The sequence below is a fragment of the Anas platyrhynchos genome, chromosome Z, assembly GCF_047663525.1.
Source record: "Anas platyrhynchos isolate ZD024472 breed Pekin duck chromosome Z, IASCAAS_PekinDuck_T2T, whole genome shotgun sequence".
NCBI classification, from domain to species: domain Eukaryota; kingdom Metazoa; phylum Chordata; class Aves; order Anseriformes; family Anatidae; genus Anas; species Anas platyrhynchos.
The window spans coordinates 12339699-12356893 of record NC_092621.1 but is presented as its reverse complement, the minus strand read 5'-3'; the positions used below and the strand labels follow the sequence as shown (position 1 = coordinate 12356893).

Genomic DNA, 17195 nt, shown 5'->3' with positions numbered 1-17195 from the left:
CTGTGTGCATCTTCAGCTGTCTCTACATTCAGTGAGACTTTTCTGCATGGACAATGCAGAGCAAAAGAAGAGATTAAAGTGTACATGGGATTGGTATTGCAGGTCAAATAACTCAGTATTTAACTTAGAGGACTGCTTTCCATATTTTTATTACTGGTCAATGCTAGAGATAAGATAATGACCTAGATGAAATTCTGTCTAACTAGTTAGAAAAAGTCCATAGATTTGCAAAAGAAAAATTTATGTGAATATCTTACTTGATTTTTTTCCATGTAATATTCTAAGTGACTGATCAAAACTAAAGTTCATTATTGCAGATAAAGAATCATAAAATGGTTTGGGTTGGAAGGGGGAAATTAAAGACATTATATATATATACATATATACATATAACTGTATATATGTAGTTCCAACCCCCTGCCATGGGCAGGGTCACCTCCCACCATACCAGGTTGCTCAAAGCCCCATCCATCCTGGCCTTGAGCACTGCCAGGGATGGGGCATCCACAGCATCTCTGGGCAACCTGTTCCAGTGCCTCACCACCCTCTATGTGAAGAATGTTAATGTCTAGTCTAAACCTCTTTTAGTTTAAAGCCATTACCCCTTGTCCTATCACTACACCCCTGACCAGAGTCCTTCCCCAGGTTTCCTGTAGGCTGCCATTGTCTGCCCAGACTGTATTTGTGCTCGGGATTGCCCCAGCTCAGATGCAGGACCTTGCCCTTGGTCTTGTTGAACCTCATGAGGTTTGTACAGGCCCACCTTTCAAGCCTGCCCAGGTCCCTCTGGATGGCATCCCTTCTCTCCACTGTGTTGACCACACCACACAGCTTGATGTCATCAGCTCAATCCCACTGTCCATGCCACCAACAAAGATGTTAAACAGCTCCGTCCCTGTACTGACCCCTGAGGAACACTGCTGGTTACTGATCTCCACTTGGACATTGACCATTAACCACCACTTTTTATGTCCAACCATCCAGCCAGTTCCTTACCCACTGTCCATCTGTCACATCCATGTCTCTCCAATTTAGAGACAAGGATATCATGACAGTGTCAAATTCTTTGTACAAGTCTAGATAGATGGTGTCAGTTGCTCTTCCCCTATCCACCAGTGCTGTGACTCCATCATAGAAGGCCACCAGATTTGTCAGGCAAAAATATACTTTCTTTACAAGTTAATTATAAGGTTTAATCGACTTAGTTGTCTGTGCTTACCAACTGTTTTTTTCATTTCTGTACCCCACTTCTACTAGTGGAAAAATTGTGAGTTTGCATTCACAGACACTGAAAATATTGAACTAATAATTAAAAATAATTTAAATGACTGCTTTACAATTAAAAGGGAAAAGTGGGAACAAAACTCTTTTGTTTTGGAATTCCTTTTATTTTTCTGATTCAAGGTGGAGACATTTTCAGGATTCATAGTATATTTTAGTATTTAATGTGGTGTTTTGCATTAAAAGTGGATACTGACAATGTAAGTTACAATGTAATTAACAAGGTTTCATTTTGAGTCTGAAGAAATTGAATATGTATGTTCACCATATATATTGCAAGTATTTTTTTTCCTCTTTAATATTGAGTTGACATTTTTTACTCACAGTAAGACAGATTTTGACAGAAGTAGTAACTCCAGATAGTTTTGTAAGACTTAAGTAGTCTTACAGGCATCTTAGGCTTGTTAGTCTCATTGGTATGGTATGTCCAAGCTCCACTTCATGCAGTTGCTATTTTGTTGTAAGAATACCTCAAAGCCAACTCTTCTTTTGTCAGAAGTAGATGTAATAGCTAGCTTAATTGGAAAGACAGTGGGCAAGAAGAGAATCTATATTCTTAATATAGAACTAGAAATTAGATATTTTTTACTGTTTGAATAAACTACTATTAATAACAGTTGCTTTCTTGGACAAAATGATGTTGAGTAAGTCTTAAATTGTCTTAAGACATTTTGAAGACGTGTACATTTCAACCAAGTAGTATAATAATTAAGCTTTTCATCCTTCAGATCTTAAGATCAGATATCCTGATCTTACATCACACCAACTTTAATTATAAATATTTTAGTCAGGATCTGTATTTATCCTGGTAATCTCATTATTAGGTATCAGTATAATCAAGCAGAATAGAACAGGATACTTATATAAATTAAAATTTGGAACATTCATTTTACCAGGGACCAATTATTTGGCTTTAGGCAAGATAATAAAGAATTTCTACTAGTTTTAATAATTAATACACTACTGAATTTAAAAATAACATCCAGCAAGTAGGGGATTATTGCAAGCTTGTGAATGCTGCCAGGAAGAAGCAGATAGAAGTTAAGTTGGAAAGCAATGATTATGTCCAGTAGGGTATGTTACCTCCAGATAGGAGTAATCTTCTGACCTATCTCATGTAAGATTTCACATGTTCTGCAGGTACCTAGCATGGCACTCACACAAAATCAAAGCATATAAATCCAGCATTTGCAAAATCTGTCAGATTCTTACATTTTGATTTTGAAAGTTCCCTAGGTGTTTAAGCTTAGGCTTCTGCATTTATGTCACTGGTATAGCTAGAAAGAGTGGTTCTATTCAGCATCTTGAAAACATGCCTTATTCATACCAACTCATCTTCATTCCTTCTTTTCCCAGCTATGAAATGCATTCTTTATTTACGAGTGCTCCTGGCATGCCCCAAAGGAATTTGTTGTCCTTTCCCTGAAGTCTGAAGTTCATAATTTGAGTCTTATATGAAGAAGTATAAAGAGACATTTTGATAATTAGGTCACAAGTCTTCTCCCTCATGTACTAGAATACTTAGGCTCTTCCTATGGCAACCCAGCTGCCTTTCTAGTTCCTTGCTGGAGATCTCTTCTTTCCTGGCAGCATTAACAGCAAGACCTGCAAAAGGAGCTTGATCCATATCAGTGTTATCAACCTGTTGAGTCTCTTTGTTGCTCTGCTCTTGCAACTCTTCTTCTACTACTACAGTAGAACAAAATAAAAACTTGGGAACTAAATTTAAAAAATCTTTTGGAGAAATAGAACCTGGAATTTTTTATCCAGGCTCAAACGTAATTAATATCTCGTTTTCTTCAAGAGTGAGTGAGATCCGCTTTGTCAGCCAACAAAAGCTCTTTGTCTCATTGCTCTGAAAGAAGAGGTTGTTATTTTAATTGAAGCTCAGTTACATATTCTGCATCAGTAAATGAACTAAGGTTCATCTCATATTTATAATCTTGTTCAAATAAAACCAAGGTTAAAAGGATACCGATAGACATTTTTCCAAGGTTTTTAAAAAGATAAGGCATGGTTATTTTGTCTCTAATGATGCCTCCTTTATTTTTAAGTAACCTTTTTTCTCTTGGCAGCTTGCCCATATTGTTTGCTTTTTTTTATATTCTGTGCCAGTACCCATATAGCAAAGAAAATGGTTGAAAGTCGGTATTTCATTATAATAAAACTAGAAACTGTTATCCCAAGATGATTCATTCATAAGTATTTTTACGTGGCATTGTATTCACCCTTTTGTCTAGATTTAGAGCTGGAAGAGTTCCTGCATTACAACAGTATTTTTCTGCATTAAAATACTTTGTAGTGACTTTTTTGAGAAAAAAATAAAAATAAATAATAATAGCTGAATGGGTCAATGCTTTTGGGACTGAGTCACAAACTGTAGTGAAAAATTTCCCAGAAATATCTTTGAAATAAAAAAAAATACTACTTGCAATAATACATTCCACTTTTTAGATATAACATTTTTCAATGTAGTAATGCAATTTTCCATTGTGGGAAGGGCTGAAGATTTGCACTTAACAGCACTGAACTCTTTGATGTTTGGATACACTTTTTCATGGACATTTTATGGTATAATCAGTTTTGGTTCTGAGTTTCAAGTATGCTTTTATCTGCACCCTCTTCTTCAAGAAGTCCTTCCTAACTTTTTTTTCTTCACAGTTTTCCTCATAGCTTCCTTAATTTGATCTGCTGTTTTTCTTTCACCTTTGTGTTTGTCTATGTAGTCTTTCTTTGCCAATCAGGCATTAGAATACCAAGACATCACAGTATTTTCTTCTCATTCTGACCTTGTTTGTTTGCATGACCCTGTTACAGAGCAGGTAGACTTGCAGGTAGGTCTAAAAGAGCTTGGATTAGCACTAGCAGACAGCAGGACGGCTTGTGACTGGCAAGAAGAGGGTTTCAGTGCTTTTGTAGTCACAGCAGTAAAAGAAAAGTCTCTTTGTTACCTCAAGGCTGCAGAATTTCTTGTAAATGCGCTTTATAGTGGTGGTGTACATAAATCTGAGGGCTTCTTTTCCTGGATGTGTAAATCATTAACAGAACAGTATGTGTGGTCAGTAGTCAGCTTACATTTTAAGTAAGTAGTTCTTACTTTTATCTAGGGCATGTGGTTACAGAAAAACATAAAACTGGTAAAGGTTCAAATTCATCAATACCTCATATGTAGCTGCAAAAATGGCATCTAGAATTTTCTGTTTTATATGTACAATAATTGCTCAAAAAATACATTTTTCCTTATAGACAAATCTAGCTACTGAAAAGCAACTCATGCATAGAATCTGCTTAAACCTATCATCTTTTCCTGCTTCACTCCCTCTTCCTGGAGTCAGTCTACCCAAGCCCTGTATTTTCTTAAAGAAAATTTAAACTGCTTTGTCCTCAGCCTTGAGGTGATACAATCGCACTCCAGTTACTCATACAACCCCTCCCTAACCTGTGGCTCCATTCTCTGCCTTTTTTTGTACTATCATTAGTCAAGGTTATTGTTCTGTGCCTATTTCTATCAAATGTGTTAAGGTCAATGTAAACATTTTTTTTTTTTCTCTTCACTTCCTTAGTATAAAAGACGTTTGAGGGACAAGTTAGCACTTGATCTCGCTGTGAAGGCTTGAAATTACATCTTGGTTTTTGTGATATTAAGGTTTACTTCTTTCACAGAGATTTTTATGGAGGAGGCTCCAAGTTAATTTCCAAAAGTGCTTTTATCTACACCAACTTCTTCTGGAAGTTCTTCCAAACTTCTTACTAATTTATGATTGTCTGCTTGAGCCTTCTTAGTTTGTAAGGCATAAGTCATAAGAATGCATCTTAACCTGAAATGTGAAAAATAGAAGGTAAAAATGTAATGTTATAAAATTGTTTTTATTGGAAGCCTGTTTAAGAATATTATGCAGCCAAAAAAGAAAAAAAAAAAAAGTTTAAAATAGTTTGCATTACTTCATTTTCATCCTCCAGAATCATGTAACTGTACACCAGCTTAAAAATAGAATGGAAGAAAGACAGTAAAGTAAATATTTTCAAACTAAAGGTTTTCATTTCACCCTGTTTGGTTTTTGTTTTCTTTTGTTGTGTTTTGTTTTAATGTAGGAAGCAACATAATATTTGCTTTGCAAACTTTGATGATGAAAAAACATTCCAGATTTTTTTGTTTTGTTTTGTTTTGTTTTTTTTAGCCATGTTCAATGCATTCTACATCTTCATAGAAAATTAAAATAACAGTAACTTCTATACATTTTATGATATCTGAGAGAAATTCTGAAGTTATGAAACTTGGGGTGAGAGTTTATCGGTTGTTCTTACTATTTTTATATATTGGAATTACTTCAGTGAAGTTGAACTCAGCTGCTTACTATAAGGGATGTTTAATGTCTCTCTGTATTTAGGTAAATAGTGGCTTATTTACCTGAATAACAGGCAGCATCTGAAAAATTATACTGGCTGATGCTACAGGTTCTTCTAATAATCTTTGCAGAAAACATAGAAAAATCCAACCAACAAAACAAAGAACAAATACGTAGATACTGGCATTCAAAAATGCAGAAGGTACATGCTTCGAGAGAGGAATCCCAAGGACCTACATGGAGTAAAAGGAATGTTTTACACTACGTCAATGTTAAGTAGTTGGACAAACCTAGCTTAGATGGAACTGTCCTAGGACAGAAAGATGTGAATTATATTAAATAGTATGGTATTTTCTTTTATTTCTATTATTCTCATGCCATCTGAGTACAGATGTGTTTAGACGCCCCAAGTGAAGTTGGTTTTGCATGTTGGTCTTTCCAAAGAGAGGCTTTATTCAATCTGTTGAGATGGCTTGGAGGTCAACAGTGTTCACAGGAACAAAAAGCTGGAGCCTCCATTTTGTGAGTGTCCCACCAGCTGCCCATAAGCACAGAACAAGCGAAGCTGTATCACTTCAGTCTGGACAGACTTGAAGAACACCACAGCCCAATATACTGAATCCCAGCTCAGCAGTCAGCTGAAGGGAAGAGTTGAGCAGTCTCAGAAATCAGAAAAGACAAAGTCAAATTTAGAGGGCTTTGTCATTCAAGTGAGATTCTAATCTCACTGTTTTTAGCTTCAGGTCAGTTTTAAGTTTCATTAGATTTGGATCTGGGCTCTTACTGGTTTACTTATTAGACCAATGGAGAAAGACTAAGAATTTGCATTTGGATTTTCTTTTCCGCTGTATATACACAAAAAGGAGATGATGATTTTATCTTCAAATCAGTTTAATAACTGAAAGTGCTACTGGTGCGCTGGTGCATTATCATTCTAGAATATTTCTGAGCCCATTTCCAGATTGTTTTCACACACTCAGCATGGGTTTGTTTAAAATAAACATGTTATATTCCCTGTGATCTAGAAATTCTTCTGAGTCACTGTGAAACTTTTTTTGTTTTCTCAAGTGTTCACAAGCTACTTATATTGTGCAGATATGTTGCATGAGAAAAATGGCAGTGCATTCCCCTTGCAAGTAAAAATTGATCAACATCAGCAAAAGTTGCAAAGCTTACAGCACATAAACACATGCTACAGGCAAAAGAAAATTGGGAAAAACATATGAGAATCACAAAAGCATATTAGATTTTCTGCGGTGAGTAAAGGTGCTGCCTTTTCTTTACACATAAAACTTTATTGTATCCCTCCTTGAGGAAGTGGCTTCAGTCTCTTGCCATAGTAAACAGAATAGTGTACATAATCCCAGGGCCACGATAACTTAAACTTCATGATCTTAGTGACTGAGGACAATTGATTAATAATTAATTATTGATATTACTCTATTCACTTCAGCAGTTTTAAACCTAAACATTTTTTGCCTAGTGATCTTATTTGACAGGCAAGCAATCTTGCTGTAATAGGTTTCATTCTTCCAATACTGCCCTGTTTAGTGGAATGCTAATGCTACGCAGTAAATTGTCTCCTATTCTGCTGCTGTAGGGATAAATGAGCACTTCAAGAATATCTGCATCTTAGGGAACAGGACAGTGATGTTCACAGGAGTGGACTGGACCTGGGAACACACAGCTTTTACCAAAATGACAATGAAAAATTAATTCCCACCTATATTGATCTCTTTCATCTAAAACAACCAGCAGCTGCATTCAGTTAAGGTCCTTCTAATCTTGCAAACTTTCAAAAAGTACTTTTGCCATAAGTATGATATGGTCTTGAACAATTGTTTTGTGTGCAAAGTTTAAGAGGTTCTGTTTTAGCAGTGAGTTGGCTTTTTTTTTTTTTTTTTTTTTTTTTGTGCCCACTTATTCTCAAGTAATTTTTTGAGTGTTCATTCCAAACTAGCTTGGGAAGGCTATTAATATTGTATAAATCAAAATATAAAGTCCTTGTATCAATCAAAATATAAAGTCCTTCTTTTCTGAGCCCATAGTGAAATCCTTAATTTTCAGACTGTTTCATTACAAGCCATTTTTCCTGCGACCATGAGAGCCAAGAAAGTGATCTGCTTCTTTACTGAACTCCTGGTACTGTTTAGCCCCCCAGACTCCCAAGACCACCTAGTTTATTTGCAGCAAGATAGGTTTCTAATTGTGTCCATACAATGCATGAAGAGAGAGCTGATCAAAATGCACACTGTAGAAGACCTTGCAGAGTGATCTAGGTAGATTGGAGCATTGGGCAATCATCAACAAGTTCAGCCAAAGAAAATGCTGGGTTCTGCACTAGAGACAGAGCAATGGGAGACACAGGTACAGCCTGAGACACGAGTGGCTGGGGAGCAGCTCAGCAGGATGGGATCTGGGGGTGCTGGTCCACAGCAGGCTCAATGTGAGCCAGCAGCATGCCCAGGCAGACAAGAGGGCAAAGAGCATTTTGGGGTGCATTAAACACCGCATGGCCAGCCAGCAAAAAGAGGTGATTCTCCCACTATACTTAGCATTGGTGCAGCCTCACCTTGAATATCAGGTGCAGTTCTGGGCTTCACAATATAAAGAGGATGTTAAGGTCCTTGAAAGTGTCCAGAGGAGGACAACAAAGCTGGTATCAGGGCTGGAAGGCATGTCCTGTGAAGAGAGGCTGAGGACACTTGGGTTGTCTCATATGGAGAAAAGGAGGGTCAGAGGTAGTCTCATTGCTGTCTACAACCTTCCTGAGCAGGGGAAGTGAAGAGGGAGGTGCTGGTCTCTGCTCAGGGTGTATGGGAACAGCACAAAGCTGCACCAGGGGAGTAGGTTCAGATCTCCATGAAGGTGGTCAAGCACTGGAATGGGCTTCCTAGAAAGATGCTTGATGCCCCATGCCTGTCAGCATTTGAGGGACATTTGGACAATACCCTCAATAATGTGCTCTAACTTTTATTCAGCCCTGATGTTCTCAGGCAATTGGATCCAATGATATTTGTAGGTCCCTTCAAACTGAACCATTCCGATTCTAATTCCACTTTAACAGTTGTGTCAAAATACAACATGCCAATTATTTCCCACATACCTGTTTTCAAAATTTTGGTCATTTTTTAGATCTGTTTAATGTTGCAGTTGACAGGTTTTTTTTTGGAGCTAATGAAAGTTGATCTCATTTATATAACTCATTCCAGAAAAATTAATCAAAATTGTTTCAAGTTAAGACTGCTGTGAAGAAACAGCAGTAGCTTACTTGAGTTCATCTCTATGACCGATGAGAATTTTGTTTCCTTTTGCAGAAATATACATGTTCATATTAACTTGCTGCTGACCTTCTGTTTTTTTAAGTAAGTTAAGTGCATTTTTCATTTTTCCCTGATTGCTGGTACTTAGCCAATTTGAGTGAAGGAACTGCAGTTTTTAGTTTGTGCAATTTTCACTTGCTTCTGAGAGTGTGAAAGGGCAACAGACATCATAGTAACCTAAATGACTGTGCAGTTACTGTATAAGGAGGTCAGCCTGAAATTCAGATATGTGCTCCAGGAGAGTAAAATTTTTGGATAGCAACTGAAGAGTAATGACAGCACAGTAGAGGAGTGGACAGAAAGGAAAATATGGTTCCACATTTTCCTGATGGCAGCCTTCCGGTATCTGTAAGGAGTTTATCAAGAAGATGAAGCCAGGCTCTTGCCTCAGTATACGGTAGGACAAAAATTGACAGGTATTGGAATTAGAGAGGTTTCAACTGAATATAAAGGAGCATTTGTTCACCTGAGAACAGTCAAGCAATGAAACATGTTGTCCCAGGAAAGCTGTGCCATGTCAGATTTTGACAAATTTTCAGCTATGAATGGATAAACCGTACACAGCCCCGTCAGGTCTCATAGGTGACTGGTTTGAGTTACCTCCTCTTTTGGAGTTCTTCTCTAGCAGTGCCCCCAATTAAAAGTAAAACTTCAGTAGCTTGGACCTGCCTGGTCTTATCAGTCCTGGCAATAAGATTTAACTGCCACCTAGTTTATTGTAGTCTAGCTACATCTAGCTTAGTGTAGTCAACACATAGGGGAGAATAGGTGGATACAAGCACTTCCTAAAAATAAACCTTGCAGATGTGTTTACTACATACTATGTAGCTCCAAATGTTCACATAACTTCATGGAATTGTAAATAAACATGCTGTATTTGGTTTTCCACTTTCCTAACTTAAACAGCTGTTGTATGTCTAGAGTTAAGGTCAACTAACTTGGCTTTCTTACTTGTGTTCAAGCAAATACCACTTATTTGTTCTTCCAGACTGATTTTTGAACGTTTCTTTTGAGTGGAAAGTTAAACAAAGATATGCTTCTGCATGTCTAATTTGAGAAACATGGATAGTTGGCGGATTTCAGTCTCCAAGGATGGTGACTCCACAAGCTCTCCTATGCAAGCTTTCATGGTTTAATACAAAGCTTATGAAATACCAATTAAATTGCTGAGTAATTGATTTCTCTATAAAAAGAATTGCAAAAGAGATGTTGCTTTCTCCCTTTTCTCCCACAACTTCTCTTCTTCCTCAGCCTCCCCTGCCTTCTGGATGCGTGTGCACACACACACATACACAAAACAGGTGTTGGAATATTTTCCTTTTATCTCTGTCTACCGTACTTCTTCTGACTACTTCAGCTACTTCTCTCTTCTTCCTTTACAGAGGTCTACTCTTGATCTTTTGCTCTTCCTCCACAAATATACTGCCTAATCTCATCTGAAAAGATAACTTTATCTATCCTCTTTGTGTTGATTACCCATGAATCTACATCTGCAAACCTTTCCCTTTGCCTTTTAACCAAATAAAAATATTGGCCAGCCTCTCTGATGTTTCTTTGTGAATTTATCACCAGCAGACCAAGCTGGACATGGCTCAAGGACAGTTCTTGATTAGTCACCCAAATCCTTTGTTATTCACTCTCTTTCTTATCTACTGTAGAAGTATAGAACCACCCTGCATCTTAAGCAGCAAATCACTTTTCAGATATGACTTCACATCCAGGCTGTCTTGCAGATTCTTCTGGGTTGCTGCTGTAAAATACTGTGCTTTCTGCTGACTAGATCTCTTCTTGTATGTTACACTAAACAGCCTCAGAAAAATAAAATCAAAACCATTCTAAAATTACAAAATAATCATTGGAGATTCTGCTGGATGAAACTGCTTTTTGTTTGGTTTACTAAGGAAGTGAGGCTGACTGATCTCATAATCTATAGTCCCTATTCCCTCCAATGGCATATTATCCTGTTGCCCAGTTTAAATCACATTTAAAAGAGGATAGAATTACCAAAGAATGTACAGAATGGAACATTCTTACAGAAAGAATGGAAATTGTACATTCTTACAGAAAGAATGGAAATGTACAGTTATTTAATGAAAATTGCCAAATGAATGGAAAAGAGAGAGACCCTAATTAGTGCCCCTCCTTGTGTTGTAGGAACATTGTGCAGAATTTCATTAACGTTACATTCCACTAGGCAAAAGTCAGTTGGGCATTCAGCATGTCTCATATAGAAGCCACCCCATGAGCTCCATCCTTTCTGCCTGTTAGCCAGTGGAGTACCATGGAGGATGTCAGGAGGGAGGAAGCTGGTATTACAGTGGAAAGGTGAAACAAAGAGAATCAGGCTTTATTAATTCCACTGCTCAAAGAATAACATGTTTTTTTCCATGCTGGTCTCTGTTTTAATAATGTGTTATTGCCACGTTTTAGAACTTAACTCCTGTTGACTCACTATTGCAAAACTGTTTCTGAAAGAGCTTTTGTTCTCTTAGAATTACAGACTTATTTTATTCAAGGGCACAAAGTGTCAGCAAAAAATGGGCAAGAAATATTTGGTGCAACTCAGGGGATAAAGAAGAAGCAGTATCTCTAAGGCACTCATCACATCCTGGCACTACTCAGCAAAGGTGTAAAATGGAACTACTTGAAAATAATTTTGTTTCATACCAGCTGTCTATGACTCAAACCTCATCTCCTGTCTTGAGAAGGATGGAAAAAAAAAATCATTACAAAATCCAGGACAAGAATTGTCTTATTCCATTCTGCTATTATCACAGCTGGCACAGAGCCCATCTCCCCAATTCACAATGTCCTTAGTCAGATACTCCACCCAGACTTTATAAGCTTGTACTACTTTCATCATATAAGTCAGAGGTTTTGCTGGGTTTTAATGTCAAACACTGTCATATAATTAAAGCTGGAGGAAAAAAACATAGGCATTCATATTATATAGGTGCTAGAAAGGACAAAGAATTATGTTCCTCAGTAATGTGAAGTGTGCTGTCACTCTGAGCTTTTTGTAAAGTGATAGCTAATGAAGTGTTCTAGGATGTAATTTCAGTGCAATCACTCAAAGAGAAATACCAGACATATTAACCTTGCTGGGGATTACCAACCTGCATACTAATGGGGGGATATGAAAAAATAAATAAATAAATAAATAATGACAAAGCATTTATTTTCCATGCAGTTAGCCAAACACAAGCAAATGAACTTTCTGAAGAATGACAGTGTGTTCCCAGGTTGAGAATTTGTATGGTTTATTTAATGGTTTGGCTGTAAAGTCAAAAATAAAGTGGTTTGTAAAGGAATTCAGTCATTGGCTGCTGCTCTTGTTATGAGCACAGCTCCTCTAAAAAAGGAGTCAGAATTTGACTAATGGAAAAATATCATATAAAAGAAAATAAAAAGAGATTCAGGATTAGAACCAGAATTTCCTGAACTTCAGTGCCAGTTATTATACATGTTCATCAGTGGAAAATGAGCATAGCGGAGCTCTAGCGCAGTTTATTTCAGAACTGGCTTCATAATCTCTCCCTAATAAATGGAATTAGTAATATATTTTAGCTTTGTTTTTGGAATGTTGTCCTGAAGGGTCTTAAGTGTAAAAGTATCCAGAGTGTTGTGTCCACTTCTGGGCTCCCTGGTACAAGAAACACATGGACATACTGGAGTGAATCCAGCAAAGGAGCACCAAGATAATTAAGGTACTGGCATATTTCTTATATAAGAAAAGTCTGAGAGTGCTGGCAGTGTTCAGCCTGGAGAACAGCAGGCCCAGGGGGATCTTACTGATATGTATAACTACCTGATAGGGGGGAAGTAAAGAAGTTGGAGCCAGGCTCTTCTCAGTGGTATCCAATGAGAGGGCAAGCAGCAATGGGCACAACTTAAAATACAGAAAATGCCCCTTAAATGTAAGAAAAAACCTTTTTTACAAGGGCAGTAAAATGGTTGAATGGGTTGAGAGGTTATGACTATACAACAGAGAGGTTGTAGAGCCTCTGTCTTGGAGATACTCAAAACCCAACTGGACATGATGCTGGGCAGCCTGCTTTAGTTGATCCTGCTTCAAGCAGTGGTGTTGGACTAGAAAACCTCCAAAGGTTCCTCCCAGCCTCATCCGTGCTGTGGTTATTTGCATTTTTTTGAAAATTCCTGGATTTTTTTTATTTTTTTTTTACAATTACTTGGATTATTTATTTGTTTGTTTGTTTGTTTGTTTATTTATTTATTATATTTTTTTTACAATTACTTATAACTAAATTGCTACTACGAATTTTTCTGCTTTCAATCTAAAGACCTCAGAGTATCTTGGGAATTCATTTTATCAACATTGATATTATAAATGTGATTTAAAAGATTCACATCTCTGTGAGATTTGGTGTCTGCATTTTGCAGGTGTAAAAGAGCTGTCCAATACCAGAGACTAAGCTGTCAGCAGGGACAGGAACAGAACTCTGGAGCTGAGTTCTAGTTCACCTTCACCAGCAGAACATGCACTTGTTTCCCAACACTTCTGTCTTTTCTGCCTCTGGGACACTATCTGGAAGGCTTGGTGCCCTCCATGATTTTCCACCCTTGAAATTTATTTCCTTCTCCTATCCACAGATTTGTACTTTGCAACCTATGCTTTCACTAAGGAAACTAAATATAGATTTAGGTCTTAAGTAGCAGCAGCAGGTCTCCAAGCTGACAGACAGCTTGCAGAAATTACTCTGATTTTAACAGTTATGACCTGTATTACTGAGTAATTTTTTTTTAAAGATAATGATATTAGCAGTGCTAGCTGTACTTCCTGCTGATTGTTTGCTTATACAACTGATGCATGTAGCCCACGATCTAGAGTATTTCTCCTGTCATGGTACCAAAAGCATAAATAATTTCCTACCACTTTAATTTCTAGTAATGGACTGGTTATACCTAATTACTAAATACACTGTGGGCAAAAATGTATGCATTCAGTGTAATAACACTGATTTAATATCAGGGTGTGTACTGGCGAATTCAGCCCCATAGCAAAACTGACCTTGAGAGGCTGCTACTATACATTCCAATTCCTGCAGGGGGATGCTTGCTTCTTCAAGAATTTGAGCAAAGATTGTGTCAAAGAAGGAATTAATATGTAAATTTTTTTTGCAGTAATTTGCCTCTATTTAGTTGCTACTGCTTTAAGACTCCACCTGATATAGAATATTTCACATGCAGCAGTTCATATTTTGTAGGTACTGTATGAAAAAAATCCTGAGATGCCATAATACTTAGCATTACAGAAATAAAAATAAACAGAGCAATGTGCATTTCCCATTAAATTCTTCACAGAGGAGATTGAGATATATTGGAAAGGAACTTCAGATCAATAGGACTCAAAAGAGTAAAGAGGTTCATACAGATAGCTTAGTAAAGTATTGAGGACATGTGCTTTTTTGCTGAGCCATGTGAATTACAAGCATATCATTCTTAGAACTTATGCTTGACAATAACACTGAAATACAAATCTGACCAGCCTGTGAAATTCTCATTAGGGTGAGATAGTTTTAACAGGTGAAATTGTCATATATAGATATGTGTGTAAAGAAAATACAGTATTAATGGTATCTTGTGCGTATAAAATTCATCACAGGGAGAAACAGTATAACAAAAGATTCCTGAAAAACAGGTGGCCATAATATCATGTGCCTCAGTAGGAGAGTCTTGCCTTTACCACACATAAGATCTTAAGACTGCTTTCTTCTTGCATCTGGCTATTTGCAATTTTCCCATGAATACATAATTGACATACAATAGAGCTTTAATACTATGCTAAAATGAAATCTACATACTTATCAAGTCTTATAAAGTATGTGCTCAGATTGTGATTCTGTAAAATGAATCACATAATTTGTTTACGATTTTGAATGTTGAAAATGATTTGAAACCAAGAAGGTGATTTGGGATTGAGTATTGAAATGAAAAGGAGTGAGCTTAGGTTCATAAACAAATGTTCATCCTAAGGATAAATGTTCACACTTTGTATAGCAACACGGTTGTTATTGTGTATATGTTTATTTGGAGATGCTCTGCTTGTGTATGCTACTCCACACACAATTGTGAAACTGTTCTAGGCATACTCAGGGATAAAGTAAACAGTCTTTCTCATATCAGAGCTTTTGAGGACTTAAAAAGAGCCAGTGACCTTTTCTTTTCAGCTGCATCTTTGCATACTTAAAAACTTTCAAGTACCAGTTTCACCCATCAAAGAATTAATTTTGTTTGAGCAATAAAAGAATTGGGCAATTACACTAGAGTTGGGAACAGAAGTAGAGGAGTAGTCTTTGAAAAGCGGTGCCCATCAGCAACTTGCAGAACCTGTGTGCTTTTGCATCGCTGGAGGAGGAGTGTACCAGCAATCTCTTAAAAAACGCATCCAGTCAATTTGGTTTTCATATCAAAGATAAAACAGAGGTTTGAGATGTGGCTAAATGGTACTGTGCTTGTTTAACCTTCCGTCACTGGGACATTGCTTATCTCTTGTCTGTATAGGATGCTACAACACTCATGATGTACTTACAGCTTCTGTAGAAGGATGATAACATGAGGTTAATGGTTGTGTTCACATCTGTATGCCCATGGCTCTCAATCTGTAATTCTTGGTACCTGTTCTGAGTAGCTCGGAACATAGTCTGGAAAGGACAAATAAGATGTGCAGCAGCATGTTACTTCATTAACAGTAAATGTCTGAAGCAGTTTAGGAAAGTGTCAGAGGTAGCTGTTGAACTAAGTATATTCTTAGTGTATTTTAATCAGCAGCATTTAACTATGAAAAAGAATAGATCTGTGGTACTGAACAGCTGGTAATTTTTCTACCAGTCAGCATGCTTCAGAAAAGATAGCTGTGTAAATGAAAAGTAGGATGGCAAATGTTTACAGGCAGCTAGGGCTCTGAAAATGAGGTAAATATCAGTTTGATAAATCTGAGCAAGAAAAGCAGAAAAGCAGTACACTGAAAAGCTCCATATAATCCAATGGACTTCTGTGAGTCACTTGGTGAATTTATTTCTAAAATATGTGTTTACATCTAAAGATTTCTAAGTGTGTTATTCACCAATCCATACTGTCTGCAACTAATTTGCCCTTTTAAGGTCCTATTGGTATTTGCACTGTCTTGAAAGACTACCTTGAGGCAATCAAAAAACCTGTTCTTCATCCAGATAGCAGCTTTACAAGCTGACTCTCCTGTGCTCTCTGAGCTGCACTTGGGACAAAACTTGAGGGGGGAGGAAGGAAAGGCACCAGCGGCCTCTTTTACCTGCTCTCCTGGCTGGGTCTTAGAGCATTAATAGTTTGTGTGTACTTGAGATGCTTTGTTCGGAGTGCTGATGGTAGCCACCCAAGAGTGTTATATGGGCAGACTTGTCGGGTTGTACCCACCCTTTTCTTCTGGAGGGGCCCCTCTTCACTCTGAGAGGCCCAAAGTTTTCAAATGGAAGAAGATCTTAAGGGAGACAGAAGCCTGACTGTTCAGGCTCAAGGATTTTGTCATGTCCCTTTAAACTGTCTGCATCAGATTTGCAAGTCTGGTACCAGTGAGTGTCTACCAAACAGTGTCAAATATATATCAGACGTAGTTTCAGTGAAGCAAATCAAGGATTAAATAAAAAGAGCAGTTTAAAACATGGCTGTGCTATTCTTCAACATTTTTTCCATTGGCATTATATAAAATATGTTTCTAAGTAGGATGTGCAGCCAAGATGCAGGCATAAGACTGTAAAAGGCACCACTGGAAATTCAACATGAAAAGATGCAGGTAACAATAATGATTGAAGGTGTGGATCCAAGTTTCAATAAATATGACTTTTATATCAAGTGAAAAGGTCAGTCTTTGTGTAAGCAAGGACTTAAAAGCCTGTGCTGTGTTATTATGTAAAGTAAAACCGACAGTTACAGCTTTTTTTCCTCCTGCCATTTCTATGTGCTTAAATGTCAGCATAAGGTTTTTATTTCGGGGATTATGGAAGCAATGTTGTGGATTAAACACAAAATGAATTTTATTACCATCTGAAATATGATTGGGTAACTATGGTTGGGTAATAAATGTTGATTGTAATGGGATATAAAACAAAGTGGACTGATGTTAATTACAGAGGCTAATGGCTGATTTCCAGTGGTCTAAATTACCATGCTTAAAATTATTTCAGCTGTTAGTAACATTTACTAGTTTGCTGCAATTTACCATGAAATCCACAATACCAAGGCCAGGCATGAA

The 17195-nt window shown here is 37.3% G+C and overlaps 1 protein-coding gene across 18 annotated transcripts in view; it reads left to right on the top strand.

The window, feature by feature from the left end:
* Nucleotides 1–17195, top strand: part of PRLR (prolactin receptor) — a 171729-nt gene that overhangs the window by 115391 nt on the left and 39143 nt on the right. The gene's annotated exons all lie outside the window — the stretch shown is intronic.